This window comes from Chiloscyllium plagiosum, unplaced genomic scaffold (assembly GCF_037043375.1).
Source record: "Chiloscyllium plagiosum isolate Xiang-an unplaced genomic scaffold, Cpla_swu_hap1 HiC_scaffold_45, whole genome shotgun sequence".
NCBI classification, from domain to species: Eukaryota; Metazoa; Chordata; class Chondrichthyes; order Orectolobiformes; family Hemiscylliidae; genus Chiloscyllium; species Chiloscyllium plagiosum.
In genome coordinates, this window is record NW_028270183.1 from 31,943,432 (window position 1) to 31,958,362 (window position 14,931).

Here is a 14,931-nt window from a genome sequence, read left to right on the forward strand (position 1 = left end):
ACTCCCATCTCTCACTCTCTACCACACTCTTTCATTTTCTCTCTCTCCCCATCACCATTCTAAAACCTTTCTCTCTTTCTCTCCTCCCCTCTCTCTCTCTCTCCCCATCTCTCTCCCCCTCTTACCCGCTTCCTCACGTATGCCCATTTTCTCTCTCCCTGCTCTCTCCACCTTGTTCAGTTCTGTCCTCCCCTCTCTCTGTCTCTGCCTTCCCTCTTTCTATCTCGCTCTTCATCTCCTCCTCCCTTTTTCCATCCTACTTTCCCATCTCCCCCTCACCACTCCTCTTTCTCTCCCTCTTTCCCTCATCCCCTCTATTCTCTCTTCCTCTCCTATGATTCCTTCCTCTCCTCTCCCCCTCTCTCCCTCCCCCTCTCTCTGTCTCCCTCCCCATCTCTCTCCGCGCACCCTCATTTGTACCTGTCTCTCTCTCCACTCCCCGACCCACCTGCCCGTCTCCCCTCCCTCTCTTTCCTTTGTCCCGGTCTTTCGCCCCCCCCCCTTTCTCTCCGCCTCTCTCTCTCTCCCGCTCTCTCTCTTTCCACCTCTCACTCCCTCCCTCTCTCTCCCTCTCTCTCTCTCTCTCCCCCTCTCTCTCCCTCCCTCTCTCTCTCTCTCACCCTCCTTCTCTCTCCCTCCCTCTCTCTCCCTCCCTCTCTCTCCCTCTCTCTCTCCCTCTCTCTCCCTCTCTCTCTCTCCCCCTCTCTCTCTAACCCTCCCTCTCTCTCTCCCTCCCTCTCTTTCTCCCTCCCTCTCTCTCCCTCTTTCTCTCCCTCTCTCTCCCCCACCTCTCTCTCTCTCACCCTCCTTCTCTCTCCCTCCCACTCTCTCCCTCCCTCTCTCTCCCTCTTTCTCTCCCTCTCTCTCTCTCCCTCTCTCTCCCCCTCTCTTTCTCTCTCTCTCACCCTCCCGCGCTCTCCCCCCCTCTCTCTCACCCTCCCTCTCTCTCCCTCTCCCCCTCTCGCTCTCCCTCTCTCCCTCTCTGTCTCTCTCTCTCTCTCTCTCTCTCCCACCCCCGTCCCCGTCCCCCGGCCAACTGTTGCCCATTTTCCCGCTGCCCCACCATTTCTCACTTCGACCACTTCTCTCTTTCTCTCCCTTCACCCTGCCCCTACCTTTCTCTCTCTCTCTAGCCCCCTCCCCATCACTCTTTCTCAACCCCCTCCCACTCTCAGACCCCACCCTCTCTCTTCCTCTCTTTCTTTCTTCCCCTTCCTCCGTTTTCCCAATTTAATGTCTTCCCTCTCTTTTCATCTCCTCTCTCTCTCCACCTCTTTCGCTGTCTCTGCTCTCTTATCTCTCTTTCTCTCCCTCTCTCTCTTTCTCCCCTTCTCTCTTTCTCTCCCTCTCTCTCTATTTCTCCCTCTCTCTCTCTCTGTCTCTCTGCCTACCTCCTTACCCCCACCCATTCTCCCCATCTAGCTTTCTCTTCCCCTCTGGCTCACCCATTCTATTTCAGTCTTCCTCTCTTTCTCTCTCCCACTCTCACACATTTCTCTCTTTCAGTCTCTCGCCCTTTCCCCTTCCCTCCGTTCCTTCGTCTCTTGCTCTCCCGCCCCCTACTCCCGCTCCCCACCTCCTCTTGCTGTCTCTCTCACATTTTCTCTATCTTCAATATTTCTTCGCCCCATTCTCTTTCTCTCCATCTCTACCCCATTTCTTCCACATCTCTCTCTCCCCTTCTCAAACTCTCCCACCATCTATCTCACTCCCTCTCTTTCCCTCCCCTCTCTTTGCCCCATCCCCCACATCTGACTCTTACTCCCATTGCACTCCCATCTCTCTCTCTCTCTTGTGCCCTGCTCTCACTCTCTCTCTTTTCCACTTCTCCTTCATTCTCTTTCACCCCCATCTCCTCCCCTCCCTCCCTCTCTCTGCTCCTCACTCTATCTCCCCCTCGTTCTTTCACCTACTGTCACTCTTTCTCATCCCATCACTCTTCCTCTCCCCAGACTCTCTGTTTCTCTTTGTCTCTGTCTCTCTTTCTCTCTCCCCCCTCTCTCCCGTATATCTCTTTGTCACCCTGTCCCTCTCCCTCCCTCTCCTCTTCTCTCTTTCTCTTTCTCTCTCTCCATCCATCTATCCTTCTCCCACTCTGCCCTCTCTCTATTCCTCTCTCTACCATCTGTCTCCATCTCTCTCTCCACACTCTTCGCTTCCCTCTCTCTTGAATGCTATCTCTCTGACTGCTTCTCTCCACCACTCTCAAACCCTTCTCTCCGTCCCTCACCTCTCGATTCTCTCTCATCACTCTCTGTCCCCTCCCACACCCTCCCCCCATTCCCTTTCTCCCCATCCCCCTCTGGCTTTCTTTATCTTTTTTTCCTTCAATTTGTGTATTTCTCTCCTCCTCTCTTTCTCTTTCTTCCCTCTTCTATCCCACGTCTCTCTCTCTCCCTCTCCCTTCCGTCTATCCCTCTATGCTCCCTCTTTTCCTGCCCCATCACCTCTCATTCACTTTTTCCCTTTCTCTATCTCTCTTCCCCCTCTCACTCTATCACTCTGTCTTTCTCTTTCTCACTCGTCGTCTTCCTCTTTAACTGCCTTTTCTCGCACATCTCTCCCCCCAATTCTCCCCATCTTCTCTCTCTTTTTCTTGTTTTTCTCTTCCCCTCTTTCTGTTTCTCCCATATCTCTCTCTGAACCATCTCGCTCTCCCCATCTGTCTCCATCCCTCTGTTTCTGTCTCCCCCTCTCACCCTCCCTCTCTTCTTCCCCCAGTCACTGTTTCTCTCATCCCTCACTTTTCCCTCCCTCCCGTCATCACCCATATCTCTCTATCTCTCCCTTGCTCTCTCTGTTCCCTCTCTCTCTCCATAGCTCTCTCTCTTTCTTGCCCCATTCTTCTTTCTCTTTCCCTCTCTCAGACTTTGTCTCTCATTTTTCCCCTCATCTTCTCCCCTCATTGTCTTTCTCTCCTTGTCCTCTCAGTCGATCTCCCCATCCCTCCCTCCCTCCCTGTCTGTCTCTCCTGTTCTTTCACTCTCCACCCCTTCCCCTCCTCTTTCCCCACCCTTCCCCAACTCCCGTCGCTCTGTTCATCTCTCTCTTCCATCGTTTTTTTGGGTGACGTTACACACATAGGGAATGTTTGAGTGACAGGAGATTGGATTGACAGTGAGGGTTGGAGTAATTGCGGAGGTTACAGAGGTAGTGTGGGTTGGATATATTGGGGCAGGTTACAGAGACAGGGAGTATTAGAGTGATTGGGAGTCATTGCAGTGATTGGGAGTGTTACAGCAGGGGGCAAACTCCTTTGCTAAGCTAAATCAGCAACGCAGAAAAAATTCACCCTGTGCTGCAATCTGTTAAAATTGGAGAGGCAAAGGACTAATGAGTTTTGAGAAGATTTGTAGCTCAGTTGAGGTTCTGGATGTAGGTTTGCTCGCTGAGGAAGGACACCACTTTGACTGGGACAACACATCCATCCAAGGACAAGCCAAACGGAGGCATGCACGAGAATTCCTGGAAGCATGATATTCCAACCAGAACTCTATCAACAAACACATTGACTTGGATCCCATTTACCACCCCCTGAGAAAAAGAACAGGGAATGAAATCACAATAGGAAATGATGTCACCGCAGGAAATTGCATCACCAACCCAAGGAAACCCAAACATATAAATAGAAAACAGGCAACACCACCAGTGCTTCATGCAGAGGCTCACTTAAGATGTCACCTAGTGTGTTGACGAAATCTCTGAAAATGAATCTTCCAGCTCAGCAAGCAAACCTACATCCAGGCAATCAATTATCGCAGGGGTCACTATTTAAAGTAAAAACTACCAACTTTATTCTTTAAGTGTCACAGACAATATTAACAAACAACGATTTAAAACTCCTTTCTCTTCAATCTATATTTTATGTCTCACTCTATAATTCCAGTCTGAAAAAAATGATCTGAAAAAACATCATGTTTCAAAAGCAGCTTTTCTGAGATTCCTTTGTAGATTCTCTCCAGTTCGGTTGCAATGTTCTGCTGCACAGACTTCTTCCACAGACAGGTCCCTCTCACAGAGCGCTTCAACTCGCATTCTATACCTTTTGGGCTTTTGGCGGTACTATCTCGACTGTTCAAAAACATCCATTTTAATGCCCCAAAACATTGGATCGATTCATTGGTTTTAATATTATCAAAATACTAAATTCACATTTGATTCGATTTAGGCACATTGGGCTTAATTTAAATTGATCGGCTGAACTTAAATTTGTTTTTGTCTCATGGCAACCAAGTCACTCTATTTGTGTCAACTATATGTTACATTTTACCCTTGTTCAGAACACTTTGTGCTTTGTTAGGAAATTTTGCGAGCTTGACAACTTTCTTAAAGGTAGAGTATCTCGACACGTACACAATACCTCCCCCCTTAAGGAAAAAATGAAATATAAGAATGAAAAGATCACTTTTTTCCCAAACCTTAACTACAAAACCATGACATACGGATGACTTGAACCGAAGTTGATATTAACTGCCTCCCACATAAATATAACACTGATTAGATATTAATCTTATCGATATTTTATCAGTTAAAACCACGATAAAGCATTCGTGATTATATTCTTAAGAATTGCAACATGCACGATTTGTAAAATATAACATAAGACACCACAGAAAGTTACAAGGTCTGAAGAAGATTGCATAATAAGAGGCATGTCTGGAATTGGACGATGTTAGAGAGGCAAAGAAGGTTGGTCTAAGGGACATAGATACGCAGTTGTTACAGAGGAGAAGAATATTGGTCTGAGGGACATAGAAACACAGAGTTGTTGCAGAGGTGAAGAATGTTGGTCTAAGGGACGCAGAGACACAGAGTTGTTACAGAGGTGAAGAATGTTGGTCTGAGGGACACAGAGACACAGAGTTGTTACAGAGGTGAAGAGTGTTGGTCTAAGAGACACAGAGACACAGAGATGTTACAGAGGTGAAGAATGTGGGTCTATGGGACACAGAGACACAGAGCTGTTACAGAGGTGAAGAATGTTGGTCTAAGGGACACAGAGACACAGAGTGGTTACAGAGGTGAAGAATGTTGGTCTAAGGGAAATAGAGACACAGAGCTGTTACAGAGGTGAAGATTGTTGGACTAAAATACACAGAGACACAGAGCTGTTACAGAGGTGAAGAATGTTGGACTAAGGGACACAGAGACAGAGAGCTGGTACGGAGGTGAAGAATGTTGGTCTAAGAGACATAGAGACCCAGAGCTGTTACAGAGGTGAAGAATGTTGGTCTAAGGGACTCAGCGACAGACAGCTGTTACGGAGGTGAAGAATGTAGGTCTAAGGGACATAGAGACACAGAGCTGTTAGAGAGGTGAAGAATGTTGGTCTAAGGGACATAGAGACACAGAGTTGTTCCAGAGGTCGAAGAATGTTGGTCTAAGGGACATAGAGACACAGAGCTGTTACAGAGGTGAAGAATGTTGGTCTAAGGGACATAGAGACACAGAGCTGTTACTGAGGTGAAGAATGTTGATCTAAGGGACACAGAGACACAGAGTTGTTACAGAGGTGAAGAATGTTGGTCTAAGGGACCCAGAGACACAGAGGGGTTACAGAGGTGAAGAATGTTGGTCTAAGGGACACAGGGACACAGAGCTGTTACAGAGGTGAAGAATGTTGGACTAAGGGACACAGAGACACAGAGCTGTTACGGAGGTGAAGAATGTTGGTCGAAGGGACATAGAGACACAGAGCTGTTACAGAGGTGAAGAATGTTAGTCTAAGGGACACAGAGACACAGAGTTGTTACAGAGGTGAAGAATGTTGGTCTAAGGGACACAGAGACACAGAGTTGTTACAGAGGTGACGGAGGTTGGTCGTTACAGAGGTGAAGAATGTTGGACTAAGGGACATAGAGACACGGAGCTGTTACAGAGGTGAAGAATGTTGGTCTAAGGGACACAGAGACACAGAGTTGTTACAGAGGTGAAGAATGTTGGTCTAAAGGACATAGACACACAGAGCTGTTACAGAGGTGAAGAGTGTTGGTCGAAGGGACACAGAGACACAGAGCTGTTACAGAGGTGAAGAATTTTGGTCTATGGGACATAGAGACACAGAGTTGTTCCAGAGGTCGAAGAATGTTGGTCTAAGGGACATAGAGACACAGAGATGTTACAGAGGTGAAGAATGTTGGTCTAAGGGACACAGAGACACAGAGTTGTTACAGAGGTGAAGAGTGTTGGTCAAAGGGACACAGAGACACAGAGATGTTACAGAGGTGAAGAACGTTGGTCTAAGGGACACAGAGACACAGAGTTGTTACAGAGGTGAAGAATGTTGTTCTAAGGGACGTACAGACACAGAGCTGTTACAGAGGTGTAGAATGTTGGTCTAAGGGACACAGAGACATAGAGCTGTTACAGAGGTGAACAATGTTGGTCTAAGGGACACAGAGACATAGAGCTGTTACAGAGGTGAAGAGTGTTGGTCGAAGGGACACAGAGACACAGAGCTGTTACAGAGGTGAAGAATTTTGGTCTATGGGACATAGAGACACAGAGTTGTTACAGAGGTGAAGAATGTTGGTCTAAGGGACGTACAGACACAGAGCTGTTACAGAGGTGTAGAATGTTGATCTAAGGGACACAGAGACATAGAGCTGTTACAGAGGTGAAGAGTGTTGGCCTAAGGGACACAGAGACACAGAGTTGTTCCAGAGGTCGAAAAATGTTGGTCTAAGGGACATAGAGACACTGAGTTGTTACAGAGGTGAAGAATGTTGGTCTAAGGGACACAGAGACACAGAGTTGTTACAGAGGTGAAGAGTGTTGGTCTAAGGGACACAGAGACACAGAGATGTTACAGAGGTGAAGAATGTTGGTCTAAGGGACGTACAGACACAGAGCTGTTACAGAGGTGTAGAATGTTGATCTAAGGGACACAGAGACACAGAGTTGTTACAGAGGTGAAGAATGTTGGTCTAAGGGACCCAGAGACACAGAGTTGTTACAGAGGTGAAGAGTGTTGGTCTAAGGGACCCAGAGACACAGAGTTGTTACAGAGGTGAAGAATGTTGGTCTAAGGGACACAGAGCTGTTACAGAGGTGAAGAATGTTGGACTATGGGACACAGAGACACAGAGCTGTAACAGAGGTGAAGAATGTTGGTCTAAGGGACACAGAGACACAGAGTTGTTACAGAGGTGAACAATGTTGGTCTAAGGGAGACAGAGACACAGAGCTGTTACAGAGGTGAAGAATGTTGGACTAAGGGACACAGAGACACAGCGCTGTTACGGAGGTGAAGAATGTTGGTCTAAGGGACATAGAGACACAGAGCTGTTACAGAGGTGAAGAATGTGGATCTAAGAGACACAGAGACACAGAGTTGTTACAGTGGTGAAGAATGTTGGTCTAAGGGACACAGAGAAACAGAGTTGTTACAGAGGTGAAGAATGTTGGTCTATGGGACACAGATACACAGAGCTGTTACAGAGGTGAAGAATGTTTGACTTAGGGACACAGAGACACAGAGCAGTTACTGAGATGAAGAATGTTGGTCTAAGGGACACAGAGACAGAGAGTTGTTACAGAGGTGAAGAATGTTGGTCTCAGGGACACAGAGACACAGAGCAGTTACTGAGATGAAGAATGTTGGTCTAAGGGACACAGAGACAGAGAGTTGTTACAGAGGTGAAGAAAGTTGGTCTCAGGGACATAGAGACACAGAGCTGTTACAGATGTGAAGAATGTTGGTCCAAGGGACACAGAGACACAGAGTTGTTACAGAGGTGAAGAATGTGGGTCTAAGAGACACAGAGACACAGAGTTGTTACAGAGGTGAAGAAGGTTGGTCTAAGGGACACAGAGACAGAGAGTTGTTACAGAGGTGAAGAATGTTGGTTTAAGGGACATAGACACAGAGCTGTTACAGAGGTGAAGAATGTTGGTCTAAGGGACATAGAGACACAGAGTTGTTAAAGAGGTGAACAATGTTGGTCTCAGGGACACAGAGACACAGAGTTGTTACAGAGGTGAAGAATGTTGGACAAAGGGACACAGAGACACAGAGCTGTTACAGAGGTGAAGAGTGTTGGTCTAAGGGACACAGAGACACAGAGCTGTTACAGAGGTGAAGAATGTTGGTCTAAGGGACACAGAGACACAGAGCTGTTACAGAGGTGAAGAATGTTGGTCTAAGGGACCCAGAGACACAGAGTTGTTACAGAGGTGAAGAATGTTGGTCTAAGGGACACAGAGCTGTTACAGAGGTGAAGAATGTTGGACTAAGGGACACAGAGACACAGAGCTGTAACAGAGGTGAAGAATGTTGGTCTAAGGGACACAGAGTCACAGAGTTGTTACAGAGGTGAACAATGTTGGTCTAAGGGACACAGAGACACAGAGCTGTTACACAGCTGAAGAATGTTAGTCAATGGGACACAGAGACACAGAGCTGTTACGGAGGTGAAGAATGTTGGTCTAAGGGACATAGAGACACAGAGCTGTTACAGAGGTGAAGAATGTTGGTCTAAGGGACACAGAGACACAAAGTTGTTACAGAGGTGAAGAATGTGGATCTAAGAGACACAGAGACACAGAGTTGTTACAGTGGTGAAGAATGTTGGTCTAAGGGACACAGAGACACAGAGTTGTTACAGAGGTGAAGAATGTTGGTCGATGGGACACAGATACACAGAGCTGTTTCAGACGTGAAGAATGTTTGACTAAGGGACACAGAGACACAGAGCAGTTACTGAGGTGAAGAATGTTGGTCTAAGGGACACAGAGACACAGAGTTGTTACAGAGGTGAAGAATGTGTGTCTAAGAGACACAGAGACACAGAGTTCTTACAGAGGTGAAGAATGTTGGTCTAAGGGACACAGAGACAGAGAGTTGTTACAGTGGTGAAGAATGTTGGTCTCAGGGACATAGAGACACAGAGCTGTTACAGATGTGAAGAATGTTGGTCTAAGGGACACAGAGACACAGAGTTGTTACAGAGGTGAAGAATGTGGGTCTAAGAGACACAGAGACAGAGAGTTGTTACAGAGGTGAAGAATGTTGGTCTAAGGGACATAGAGACACAGTGCTGTTACAGAGGTGAAGAATGTTGGTCTAAGGGACATAGAGACACAGAGTTGTTACAGAGGTGAAGAATGTTGGTCTCAGGGACACAGAGACACAGAGCTGTTACAGAGGTGAAGAATGTTGGACAAAGGGACACAGAGACACAGAGCTGTTACAGAGGTGAAGAGTGTTGGTCTAAGGGACACAGAGACACAGAGCTGTTACAGAGGTGAAGAATGTTGGTCTAAGGGACACAGAGACACAGAGCTGTTACAGAGGTGAAGAATCTTGGACTAAGGGAAACAGAGACACAGAGTTGTTACAGAGGTGAAGAGTGTTGGTCTAAGGGACACAGAGACACAGAGTTGTTACAGAGGTGAAGAATGTTGGTCTAAGGGACACAAAGACACAGAGCTGTTACAGAGGTGAAGAATGTTGGTCTGAGGGACATAAAGACACAGAGCTGTTACAGAGGTGAAGAATGTTGGTCTAAGGGACACAGAGACACAGAGCTGTTACAGAGGTGAAGAATGTGGGTCTAAGGGACACAGAGACACAGAGCTGTTACAGAGGTGAAGAATGTTGGTCTGAGGGACATAAAGACACAGAGCTGTTACAGAGGTGAAGAATGTTGGTCTAAGGGACACAGAGACACAGAGCTGTTACAGAGGTGAAGAATGTTGGTCTGAGGTACACAGAGACAGAGAGCTGTTACAGAGGAGAAGAATGTTTATCTAAGGGACACAGAGACACAGAATTGTTACAGAGGTGAAGAATGTTGCTTTAAGGGACACAGAGACACAGAGTTGTTAAAGAGGTGAAGAATGTGGGTCTAAGGGACACAGAGACATAGAGCTGTTACAGAGCTGAAGAATGTTAGTCAATGGGACACAGAGACACAGAGCTGTTACGGAGGTGAAGAATGTGGGTCTAAGGGACACACAGACACAGAGCTGTTACAGAGGTGAAGAATGTTGGTCTAAGGGACACAGAGATACAGAGTTGTTACAGAGGTGAAGAATGTTGATCTAAGGGACACAGAGACACAGAGATGTTACAGAGGTGAAGAATGTTGGACCAAGGGACACAGAGACACAGAGCTGTTACAAAGGTGAAGAATGTTGGTCTAAGGGACACAGAGACACAGAATTGTTGCAGAGGTGAAGAATGTTGGTCTGAGGTACACAGAGACAGAGAGCTGTTACAGAGGAGAAGAATGTTTATCTAAGGGACACAGAGACACAGAATTGTTACAGAGGTGAAGAATGTTGCTTTAAGGGACACAGAGACACAGAGTTGTTAAAGAGGTGAAGAATGTGGGTCTAAGGGACACAGAGACACAGAGCTGTTACAGAGCTGAAGAATGTTAGTCAATGGGACACAGAGACACAGAGCTGTTACGGAGGTGAAGAATGTTGGTCTAAGGGACACAGTGACACAAAGTTGTTACAGAGGTGAAGAATGTTGGTCTAAGGGACACAGAGACACAATGTTGTTACAGAGGTGAAGAATGTTGGTCTAAGGGACATAGAGACACAGAGCTGTTACAGAGGTGAAGAATGTTGGTCTAAGGGACACAGAGACACAAAGTTGTTACAGAGGTGAAGAATGTTGGTCTGAGGGACACAGAGACACAGAGTTGTTACAGAGGAGAAGAATGTTGGTCTGAGGGACATAGAGACACAGAGCTGTTACAGAGGTGAAGAATGTTGGTCTAAAGGACACAGAGACACAGAGATGTTACAGAGGTCAAGAATGTCGGTCTAAGGGACACAGAGACACAGAGATGTTACAGAGGTCAAGAATGTTGGTCTAAGGGACACCGTGACACACAGCTGTTACAGAAGTGAAGAATGTTGGTCTGAGGGACACAGAGACACAGAGCTGTTACAGAGGAGAAGAATGTTTATCTAAGGGACACAGAGACACAGAGATGTTACAGAGGTCAAGAATGTTGGTCTAAGGGACACCGAGACACAGACTTGTTACAGAGGTGAAGAATGTTGGTCTCAGAGACACAGAGTTGTTACAGTGGTGAAGAATGTTGTTCTGAGGGACACAGAGACACAGAGCCGTTACAGAGGTGAAGAATGTTAGTCTGAGGGAATTAGATAGGCAGAGCTGTTACAGAGGTGAAGAACGTTGGTCTAAGGGACACTGAGACACAGAGCTGTTACAGAGGTGAAGAATGTTGGTCTAAAGGACACAGATACACAGAGCTGTTACAGAGGTGATGAACGTTGGTCTAAGGGACACTGAGACACAGATCTGTGACACAGGTGAAGAATGTTGATCTGTGGGACATAGAGACACAGAGCTGTTACAGAGGTTAAGAATGTGGGTCTAAGGGACACAGAGACATAGAGATATTACAGAGGAGAAGAATGTTTGTCTAAGGGACACAGAGACACAGAGCTGTTACAGAGGAGAAGAATGTTTATCTAAGGGACGCAGAGACACAGAATTGTTACAGAGGTGAAGAATGTTGCTTTAAGGGACACAGAGACACAGAGTTGCTAAAGAGGTGAAGAATGTGGGTCTAAGGGACACAGAGACACAGAGCTGTTACACAGCTGAAGAATGTTAGTCAATGGGACACAGAGACACAGAGCTGTTACGGAGGTGAAGAATGTTGGTCTAAGGGACACAGAGACACAAAGTTGTTACAGAGGTGAAGAATGTTGGTCTAAGGGACACACAGACACAAAGTTGTTACAGAGGTGAAGAATGTTGGTCTGAGGGACACAGAGACACAGAGTTGTTACAGAGGAGAAGAATGTCGGTCTAAGGGACATAGAGACACAGAGCTGTTACAGAGGTGAAGAATGTTGGTCTAAGGGACACAGAGACACAAAGTTGTTACAGAGGTGAAGAATGTTGGTCTGAGGGACACAGAGACACAGAGTTGTTACAGAGGAGAAGAATGTTGGTCTGAGGGACATAGAGACACAGAGCTGTTACAGAGGTGAAGAATGTTGGTCTAAAGGACACAAAGACACAGAGATGTTACAGAGGTCAAGAATGTCGGTCTAAGGGACACAGAGACACAGAGATGTTACAGAGGTCAAGAATGTTGGTCTAAGGGACACCGAGACACACAGCTGTTACAGAGGTGAAGAATGTTGGTCTGAGGGACACAGAGACACAGAGCTGTTACAGAGGAGAGGAATGTTTATCTAAGGGACACAGAGACACAGAGATGTTACAGAGGTCAAGAATGTTGGTCTAAGGGACACCGAGACACAGAGTTGTTACAGAGGTGAAGAATGTTGGTCTCAGAGACACAGAGTTGTTACAGTGGTGAAGAATGTTGTTCTAAGGGACACAGAGACACAGATCTGTGACACAGGTGAAGAATGTTGGTCTGTGGGACATAGAGACACAGAGCTGTTACAGAGGTGAAGAATGTGGGTCTAAGGGACACAGAGACATAGAGATATTACAGAGGAGAAGAATGTTGGTCTAAGGGACACAGAGACACAGAGCTGTTACAGAGGTGAAGAATGTAGGACTAAGGGACACCGAGACACAGAATTGTTACAGAGGTGAAGAGTGTTGGTCCTCGGGACATAGAGACACAGATCTGTTACACAGGTGAAGAGTGTTGGTCTAAGGGACACAGAGACACAGAGCTGTTACAGAGGTGAAGAATGTTGGTCTAAGGGACACAGAGACACAGAGTTGTTACAGAGGTGAAGAATGTTGGTCTCAGGGACACAGAGACACAGAGCTGTTACAGAGGTGAAGAATGTTGGACAAAGGGACACAGAGACACAGAGCTGTTACAGAGGTGAAGAGTGTTGGTCTAAGGGACACAGAGACACAGAGCTGTTACAGAGGTGAAGAATGTTGGTCTAAGGGACACAGAGACACAGAGCTGTTACAGAGGTGAAGAATCTTGGACTAAGGGACACAGAGACACAGAGTTGTTACAGAGGTGAAGAGTGTTGGTCTAAGGGACACAGAGACACAGAGTTGTTACAGAGGTGAAGAATGTTGGTCTAAGGGACACAAAGGCACAGAGCTGTTACAGAGGTGAAGAATGTTGGTCTGAGGGACATAAAGACACAGAGCTGTTACAGAGGTGAAGAATGTTGGTCTAAGGGACACAGAGACACAGAGCTGTTACAGGGGTGAAGAATGTGGGTCTAAGGGACACAGAGACACAGAATTGTTACAGAGGTGAAGAGTGTTGGTGCTCGTGACATAGAGACACAGATCTGTTACACAGGTGGAGAATGTTGGTCTGAGGGACACAGAGACGCAGAGCTGTTACAGAGGAGAAGAATGTTGATCTAAGGGACCCAGAGACACAAAGTTGTGACAGAGGTCAAGAATGTTGGTCTAAGGGACACAGAAACACAGAGTTGTTACAGAGGTGAAGAATGTGGATCTCAGGGACACACAGCTGTTACAGAGGTGAAGAATGATGGTCTAAGTGACACAGAGACAAGAGTTGTTACAGAGGTGAAGAATGTTGGTCTAAGGGACATAGAGACACAGAGCTGTTACAGAGGTGAAGAATGTTGGTCTCAGGGACACAGAGACACAGAGCTGTTACAGAGGTGAAGAATGTTGGACAAAGGGACACAGAGACACAGAGCTGTTACAGAGGTGAAGAGTGTTGGTCTAAGGGACACAGAGACACAGAGCTGTTACAGAGGTGAAGAATGTTGGTCTAAGGGACACAGAGACACAGAGCTGTTACAGAGGTGAAGAATCTTGGACTAAGGGAAACAGAGACACAGAGTTGTTACAGAGGTGAAGAGTGTTGGTCTAAGGGACACAGAGACACAGAGTTGTTACAGAGGTGAAGAATGTTGGTCTAAGGGACACAAAGACACAGAGCTGTTACAGAGGTGAAGAATGTTGGTCTGAGGGACATAAAGACACAGAGCTGTTACAGAGGTGAAGAATGTTGGTCTAAGGGACACAGAGACACAGAGCTGTTACAGAGGTGAAGAATGTGGGTCTAAGGGACACAGAGACACAGAGCTGTTACAGAGGTGAAGAATGTTGGTCTGAGGGACATAAAGACACAGAGCTGTTACAGAGGTGAAGAATGTTGGTCTAAGGGACACAGAGACACAGAGCTGTTACAGAGGTGAAGAATGTTGGTCTGAGGTACACAGAGACAGAGAGCTGTTACAGAGGAGAAGAATGTTTATCTAAGGGACACAGAGACACAGAATTGTTACAGAGGTGAAGAATGTTGCTTTAAGGGACACAGAGACACAGAGTTGTTAAAGAGGTGAAGAATGTGGGTCTAAGGGACACAGAGACATAGAGCTGTTACAGAGCTGAAGAATGTTAGTCAATGGGACACAGAGACACAGAGCTGTTACGGAGGTGAAGAATGTGGGTCTAAGGGACACACAGACACAGAGCTGTTACAGAGGTGAAGAATGTTGGTCTAAGGGACACAGAGATACAGAGTTGTTACAGAGGTGAAGAATGTTGATCTAAGGGACACAGAGACACAGAGATGTTACAGAGGTGAAGAATGTTGGACCAAGGGACACAGAGACACAGAGCTGTTACAAAGGTGAAGAATGTTGGTCTAAGGGACACAGAGACACAGAATTGTTGCAGAGGTGAAGAATGTTGGTCTGAGGTACACAGAGACAGAGAGCTGTTACAGAGGAGAAGAATGTTTATCTAAGGGACACAGAGACACAGAATTGTTACAGAGGTGAAGAATGTTGCTTTAAGGGACACAGAGACACAGAGTTGTTAAAGAGGTGAAGAATGTGGGTCTAAGGGACACAGAGACACAGAGCTGTTACAGAGCTGAAGAATGTTAGTCAATGGGACACAGAGACACAGAGCTGTTACGGAGGTGAAGAATGTTGGTCTAAGGGACACAGTGACACAAAGTTGTTACAGAGGTGAAGAATGTTGGTCTAAGGGACACA